The sequence below is a fragment of the Erinaceus europaeus genome, chromosome 9, assembly GCF_950295315.1.
Source record: "Erinaceus europaeus chromosome 9, mEriEur2.1, whole genome shotgun sequence".
NCBI classification, from domain to species: Eukaryota; Metazoa; Chordata; class Mammalia; order Eulipotyphla; family Erinaceidae; genus Erinaceus; species Erinaceus europaeus.
The window spans coordinates 121,292,891-121,301,007 of NC_080170.1; the positions used below are offsets into that span (position 1 = coordinate 121,292,891).

The 8,117-nt window shown below is 44.6% G+C and overlaps 1 pseudogene; it reads left to right on the top strand.

Moving 5' to 3' along the window:
• The first annotated feature begins 6,012 nt into the window (after nucleotides 1–6,012).
• LOC103110556 (phosphomannomutase 1-like) lies at nucleotides 6,013–7,364 on the top strand (annotated as a pseudogene).
• Nucleotides 7,365–8,117: the final 753 nt, after the last annotated feature.

An 8,117-nucleotide genomic window follows, 5' to 3' on the forward strand; every position in this document is an offset into this window, starting at 1 on the left:
AAGATAGACACCTGCAGACCTGCTTCACCGCCTGTGAAGCGACTCCCCTGCAGGTGGGAACCAGGATCCTTACTCTAATCCTTGTGCTTTGTGCTTAACCCACTGCGCTACCACCTGACTCCCTGAATTCACCATTTTTAATAAATGAGTAGTATTCTGTTGTGTATATAGACTACAACTTGCTCAGCCACTCATCTGTTGTTGGACACCTGGGTTGCTTCCAGGTTTAGGCTATTACAGATTGTGCTGCTGTGAACATATGTGGATACAGATCTTTTTGGATGGGTGTGTTGGGTTCCATCTGCTCATTTTTTTTTCATAGTCCCATCTTCTCGTTCTTTCTAAGTCACACCTATACCCATTGCTACTTCTGATTGTCCTTCCTTTTTTTGCCCCACTTCCGTCTCTGGGTCCTGATGGAATTGGAGTTCAATCCCTTTAGTCGTCTTCCCTTAACATTTTGATTCTTTATGGGGTGCAGAAGGTGGGCGCTCTGGCTTCTGTGATTGCTTCTCCTGGACATGTTGCTTCTCTGCTGGAAAATGTAATGATAAATGAAAAAAAATGTAATACCACATTTTTCTTATCCACTCTTCTGTTGTTGGGCACATAGGTTGTTCCTAAGGTTGGACTATTGCTGCTTATAAACATAGTTGTGCAGAAATCTCTTTGGATGGTGCCTTACTTTCTTTGAGCAAATCCCTAGGAGAGGAATTGCTGGGTTTGTTTCTAGTGTTCTGAGGAATTTCTAGAGGGCTGTCCTTAGGGACTGGGTCAATTTCCATTCTCATCAGCAGTGTATAAGGGTTCCTTCCCCCTCAGCTTCCCCACACATCCTCTCCAGCACTTGTTTCTGACCTTTGAATGTATGACATTCTCACTAGTGTAAAGTAATATCTCATTATTATCTTTATTTGCATTTTTTTGACAATCAGTGACTTTGAGCATTTTCTCTTATGTTTCTTGGCCATCTTGGTCTCTCTTTTGATTGATTTATTTTTATTTATTAAAACAAAACAAATATTTTTTGCTTGTTTGTTTTGGAATTTTGTGATCTATTTATATATTTTGTCTATTAGCTCATTTGTCTGATGTTTAGCATGTAAAAATCTCCCATTCAGAAGACTGTCTTTCTATTTTGTTGATGGTTCCTTTGTGTTTTGGTGATGGTTTACAGAACCTTTTCAGTCTGATGCAGTTCCACTGGTTTATTTTTGTTTTTCTTGCTGTTGAACTTGATTTTAAAAAAACAATTAAAATTTTTAATATATATATATTAACACTTATTTTCCCTTTTGTTGCCCTTATTTTTTATTATTGTTGTAGTTATTATTGTTGTTGTTATTGATGTCATCATTGTTAGATAGGACAGAGAGAAATGGAGAGAGGAGGGGAAGACAGAGAGGGGGAGAGAAAGATAGACATCTGCAGACCTACTTCACTGCCTGTGAAGTGACTCCCCTGCAGGTGTGGAGCCGGGTGCTCGAACCGGTGTTGTTAAGGTTCGGAGCCTCCAGCTGGCTGGGCTAGCTTCGTGGTGGTGAACAGAGATGACCAGAGACACACGGCTGGGTTGAGAAGCTGCAGTTTTATCTTTATTCACAAACGGGCAAATCACCACACCATGTGCTTCTCCATCATTCTTTCTCCCCGGCTGCTGCTGGGACTCTGGACGTCCTTAGCATAGGGGGTGGGGAGAAAGAAGGGCACGAAACTAGCAAGGGCCAAACCAATTATCTCAGAGTTGGGGGGAAGGGGAGCAAACCAACACGAAACATACCAACAATTCCCCCTTCTGTTTTTAACTAAATGACCATAGTATCAGAGGTGTGGGGTGAACAGAAACCTATATCATAGAGGAATTTTCAAAAAAGAAACTGGAATAAACATGGAGAAACATGTAAGCAAGTAACAAGAACCAGTGTGCTGCCAAGGGAAGGCCTGAGGGGGCCATTTTTTGCCTCTGTGGGCAAAACTTTATCAGCTTAAAAAAAACATTTCCTGCCTCTGGGGGGCGTACATGCCTCGACGGGCATTTTCTAGCATGGGGGAAGGGTGAGGCCTAGATTCCTAAGGCATGGCTGCAGTCAGTCTTTGAGAAACCCAGCAGCATAAAGGGAAGCTGCTAGTTTTGTGCAAAGTGTCCGAGGTGTACCAGTGAGTCCGATAGAAGTCCATAGCAGATGTCCACCGAAGAATTGCCAAGGGGTGAATTGTTGTACATCTGTCTCGATGGGGAATGTCAGCCATCGGAATTCTGCTTTTCTGTAGAGAACTTGACAGCTGCAATTCACTTACTTATGAAACAAAACTTGTAGCAGGTTAGAAGTTCACCACAATTGATAACTCTATTACAATTGGAAGTCTCTTCCAGCAGGATTCCAAGGCTATTTAAAGTTCAAACAATAAAATGTGGAAAGGCAAACATGAACCATAGAAAGCGAAAGGCCTCAGGCATGAGAATTATTAGCATAACCATAGCGCAATCTAACGTTTCTAATTGAGAAGGAATTTGAGAGTTTTATATATCAACAAGTCTTTTTAACCTTTTGTTACACCCATTCAAGATGGAGACGCACCCTAGGTGTGCGCAGGTTTTTTTTTTTTAGACCAACTTAGTTAAAATATATTGATTAACTATTTTTTACCTCAGACTTTAAATGTAAGTTAATTTTATCTTTATGAGAATTACGTTGAAAACCTTTTTCATTTAACTTTGCCTAGTAGGAATTTAGCCTTAAAGTTACATTTTTAACCTTAAAGTTAATGTTACCAAACTTTAAACACACACATACACATGGTCATTAATACACAAGGAGAGAAACCTTTGTTACGAAGACATGTCATTTCAAACACGAATTCAGATCTGTCTTAGCCTTTCGGGGAGTGCGTTGTCCAGCGGTGGCCTCTTGAGCAACTTCAACTTTAGGAATTGTAGGTTGCGATCTCTGCATAAATCTCTGCATATTCTAGCTCATCTGCCTTCAGACCCGAGCTGGAGATCTCGGCCAGGGGGCCCAGTTTCGGCAGGGAGCCCGTGGTCTCCGGGTGGTCCGGGATCTGTCCAGACTTCATAGCACGAGGGCGGGTGGGGCAACCCTGCCCCATGGCCCTGCCATGTCTGCTGCCCTGCTCCCAGCAGCCGAGCAGTGTGGAGGGAGCCCACGCCCAATGTCCCGCGCCACGCGGCAGAAAGCCGGCTCATGCGGGCTGGTGTTGGGCTCCTGCGGGCTGGTGTTGGGCGGAAACCACAGAGTGGTCCAGAGATAAATGTTCCAGAAACAGCGAAACAGTTTCGTGAAGAAAGGGCGGAGGCCTTTGGAGATCTCTTCACAAGCAGAAGAGAAGGCCATAGTATGTAGGTAGCCAAATTGTCTTCACTGATCTGAGAGATGCGCAGGTCAGGTCCACGTGGGTACCATGTTGTTAGGGTTCGGAGGCGCCAGCAGGCCGGGCTAGCTTTGCAGTGGTGAACAGAGATGACCAGAGACACATGGCTGGGTTGAGAAGCTACAGTTTAATCTTTATTCATGAATGGGCAAATGACCACACCATGTGCTTCTCCATCATTCTTCCTCCCCCGCTGCTGCTGGAACTCTGCACGTCCTTAGCATATGGGGCGGGGAGAAAGAGGGGCACGAAACTAGCAAGGGCCAAACCAATTCTCTCAAAGTTGGGGGGAAGGGGGCAAACCAATATGAAACATACCAACAAACCGGGATCCTTACGCTGGTCCTTGTGCTTTGTGCCACGTGTGCTTAACCTGCTACGCTACCACCCGACTCCCCGACTGAGATTCTTATGCTGGTCCTTGTGCTTTTCATCACATGTACTTAAATCACTGTGCTACCACCCGACTCCCTAGTGTATGTTTTTATTAGTGATTTATGAGGTTATAAGATACTAGGTGTATATCATTCCACACTACTGCCACCACCAGAGTTCTGTGCCGCATCCCCTCTAATGGTGCACACCATATTGAACTGTTTTCTTCCAAGATGCTTCTGAAGCAGACATCCTGGAGTGTTCTAACAATGCTTACTTCTATATAGTTGATGGCTTCTGGCCTAACATGCAAATCTTTGATCTATTTGGAGTTGACTTTCATGGTGTTGTGTGATGGTTTTGTTTCACTTTCATGAATGTTTCAACTCAATTTACCTAGCACTATTTTATGAAAAGACACTTCATTTCTCCACTTAATGCTTTAGATTCCCTTGCCGAAAACTAAGTGTCCATGGGTACAGGGGAAGACTATTTTTAAAATTTATGTATTTTGATAAAAGGAAGAGAGAGAGAGAGAGAGAGAGAGAGAGAGAGAGAGAGAGGAGAGAGAGGGAGTCAGTCCAGGGAGCACTGTTTAAGTCAGGCATATGGCATTGAACCTGGAACTTATAAGTCCTGTACTCAACCACTGAATTAACTCTCCTACTTCTGGAATGGACATAAAAAAAAAAGTATGGGGCTGGGGAGACAGCACAACAGTGGGTTCTGCAAAAGACTTTCGTGCTTGTGACTCTGAGGCTCCAGGCTGAATTCCCAGCATCACTATAAGCCAGAGCTGAGCAGTGTTCTGGTATCTCTCTCTCAGAAAATACATATAATGAATTATTTAAAAAACAATGAAGTATGGCCTAGAAGTCATGGTCATTAGAATAATATGTTTGATAAAACTGAGACAGAAACTTTTCCTTGGAGCTAAAAGCAATATAACCCAAATTAAGAAAACAAAAGCATCAAATTGGAACAAACATTCACTGTATTTAATTTTCAAAGGTCATAAAAGAAGGCTGTGTGTACCCAGAAAGCAGTTAATAATCCAGTTGAAGAGATGAGATAAGGCTATGGGAAAAGCAATTCAGTTATGACTCAAACCTGGGATGCTTTACCTCGTGGGTTCTCTCTCTCTCTCTCTCTCTTTCTTTTGCCTCCGGGGTTATCACTCAAGCTTGGTGAGGGCATTACAAATCCACTGCTCCTGATGGCCAGTTTTTCCATTTTGTTGGATAGGACAGAGAGATATTGAGAGACTAGGGTGAGGTAAAGAGAGATAGAGACACCCTCAGACTTGCTTCACCACTTGTGAAGTGTCTCTGTTGTAGGTGGGGTACTGGGGGCTCAAACTAGGACTCTTGTCCTTAGTACTACATGTGCTTAACCTGGTACCCCCCACCTCCAAGAAGCTCTCTTCCCTCTTAAGGATTCTCATTTAACATTTTTTTTTCATTATCTTTTTTTAAAAAATTAATCAATTGAATATAGACAGCCAGAAATTGAGAGGGAAGAGAGTGATAGAGAGGGAGAGAGACAGAGAGACACCTGCAGCCCTGCTTCACCACTTGCAAAGCTTTCCCCCTGCAGGTGGGGACTGGGTGTTCCATCCTGGGACCTCACACAGTGTTAACATATGCACCCAACCAGGTGTGCCACCACCCAGCCCCAGGATTCTCTTTGAAATAAATGTGTGATGCTTACTTAAATTATTTAAAAGAAGAAAAAGAAGGAGAAGGAGGAGAAGGAGGAGGAGGAGGAGGAGAAGAAGAAGAAGAAGAAGGAGAAGAAGAAGAAGAAGGAGAAAGAGATGGAAGAAGACTCTGCTTCTCTTATCTTACCAAAATTCTGGTTAGTTAGTACCGGAAAAATGCTAGTTATGTTGTCCTATCTATCATCCTGCCTTCCTTCATATTTTCATTCACTTGCACATGAAACATTTAGTGGACACACGTGTTGTGTGAGGTCTTTCCCCCTCAATAGCTGCCCTGTGTGACTCTCCTCCCACCCTCCCATTTTACTTTAGGAATGGAGATGCTGGAAAGTAGTTGTAATTCTAAAGCTTAGTCCATTTGTCCAGACCGTCTATCTACTGGGTATATACTGGGCAGTGGGCTTTGTGGCTGTCACACAATGTTGGTCAGTTGTTTTATATTTCCTTTCTGGTGTAGTCTAAAAGATTCATGTTGGAGGAGAGGACTTTGAAAAGAGAATATATGGAGAGGCCCGGCCCTGGGCGCAGCTGCAGAGATGGTGGTCACCACCGAGGGCGTCCGTAGGAGGGAGGACGTTCTCTGCCTGTCTGATGTGGATGGGACCCTCACGCCCACTCGCCAGAAAATTGACCCCGAGGTGGCCACCTTCCTACAGAAGCTGAGAAGTCGGGTGCAGATTGGTGTGTGGGCGGCTCCCATTACTCTAAGATTGCTGAGCAGCTGGGAGAAGGGGATGAAGTCATTGAGAAGTTTGCTTATGTGTTTGCAGAGAATGGGACAGTGCAGTACGAGCATGGACGACTGCTCTCCAAGCAGACCATCCAGAACTGTTGTTTTCGACGGGCTGGCTTCACGGGTGGGTAACAGACGACCAGGGACTCATGGCTGGGTTGTACGCAGTATCTCTTTATTCATGCAGGATGCAGCACAATCTAAGCCAAGCTAAGCTAAACTAAAATCTACAAACAATCTTGTCCTTATAAATATAATAGCCCAGTAGGGTGGGAACAGGATGCGACGCAGAGAGGGTGGAGAGAAAAGTGACAGGTGAAAATTAGGGTATGACAAGGAGAGGGTCGGAGCAGGCGAGAATTCTATCAGTAAACCACCAATGCCCTGGAGGGAGTGTGGTGCTTTATGTAAATGTAAAAGGGATTTAAATAGACCGCTTTGAATGGGATCAAACCAATCCCTATATAGGCATACCGGTGCTTGGTTAAGCAGAAGCCAGGGGGAGCTGGCATACTACCCAACACAGAACCACCTTGGGGAGGAACTGCTGCAGGACCTCATCAACTTCTGCCTCCGCTACATGGCTCTGCTCAGGCTGCCCAAGAAGCGAGGGACCTTCATTGAGTTTCGGAATGGCATGCTGAACATTTCACCTATTGGCCGGAGATGCACACTAGAGGAACGAATCAAGTTCTCCGAACTGGACAAGAAGGAAGAAATCCATGAGAAGTTTGTGGAAGCCCTGAAAACAGAGTTTGCTGGTAAAGGACTGAGGTTCTCTAGAGGAAGCATCATCAGCTTTGATGTGTTCCCAGAGGGCTGGGACAAGCACTACTGTCTTGACAGCCTGGACCAGGACACCTTTGACACCATCCACTTCTTCAGGAATGAGACCAGCCCTGGTGGGAACAACTTTGAGATCTACGCCGACCCCCTGCACTGTGGGCCACAGTGTGCTCTCTCCTCAGGACACAGTACAGCCACGCCGGGAGATCTTCTTCCCAGAGACAGCCCATGAGGCGTGACTGGAACCTGTCTTTACCCTCTGGGACTTTCAGAGCCACATCCAGGTCTGAAGACAGGCCCTGGTGTTGGGTGGCTGTCAGAGCCTTCCTCCTCTGGCCCAGGATCTGTGCTGCCTGCCACAGGTGTGGGTACAGAGCAGCAGGTGAGGTACATACTTATGAGGACTTCATCTGACAAACAATAAACATTTCAGGAAAAAAAAAGAGAATATATATTTATATATATTTCAACCCAAATCTCTCCCTGTTAATACTATGAGTTAATCTGTTGACTGTCCCTGCTTCAGAGCTCTCTCTCTCTCTCTCTCTCTCTCCTGGTTCTCTGTGCACCTTTGGCTAAGTATAGAGTTAAGTGAGCAGGCTCAGGTCATGCTTTCCAAAGAGCCTGAACTGAGTCCATGACAGGTTCATTGGAATGAAAGATGACAATGAAAGATCACAGTCTGAACTGTGCCCTGTCTTAACAGTCAGATGCTGCCTGAATGCTGCCTTACAGAAAGCAAAAACTGGGATGCAATGGTGACTGCACGTCTTCTTGGGTGTGTTGTAACAGGAGCCCTTAAAAGCTTTTTTTTTTTTTTTGTGGGGGAGGGTAGTTACTCTTGATTTTGTTGATGTGAAGCTGTATTACATTGCATTTTTTAATCTATCAATTCTTTTAAAAGTTTATGGGGTCAGGCAGTGGTGCAACTGGTTGAGCGCAATGCAGATTCAACCCCTGGTCCCCCACTTGCGGGGGGAAAGCTTTGTGAGCGGTGAAACAGAGCTGGCTGCAGGTGGTTCACTGTTTCCTTCTCTGTATCCCCTTCCTCTCAATTTCTGACAGTCTCCATCAAATAAATAAAGGTAATGAAAAATAAATAGAAATAAAATT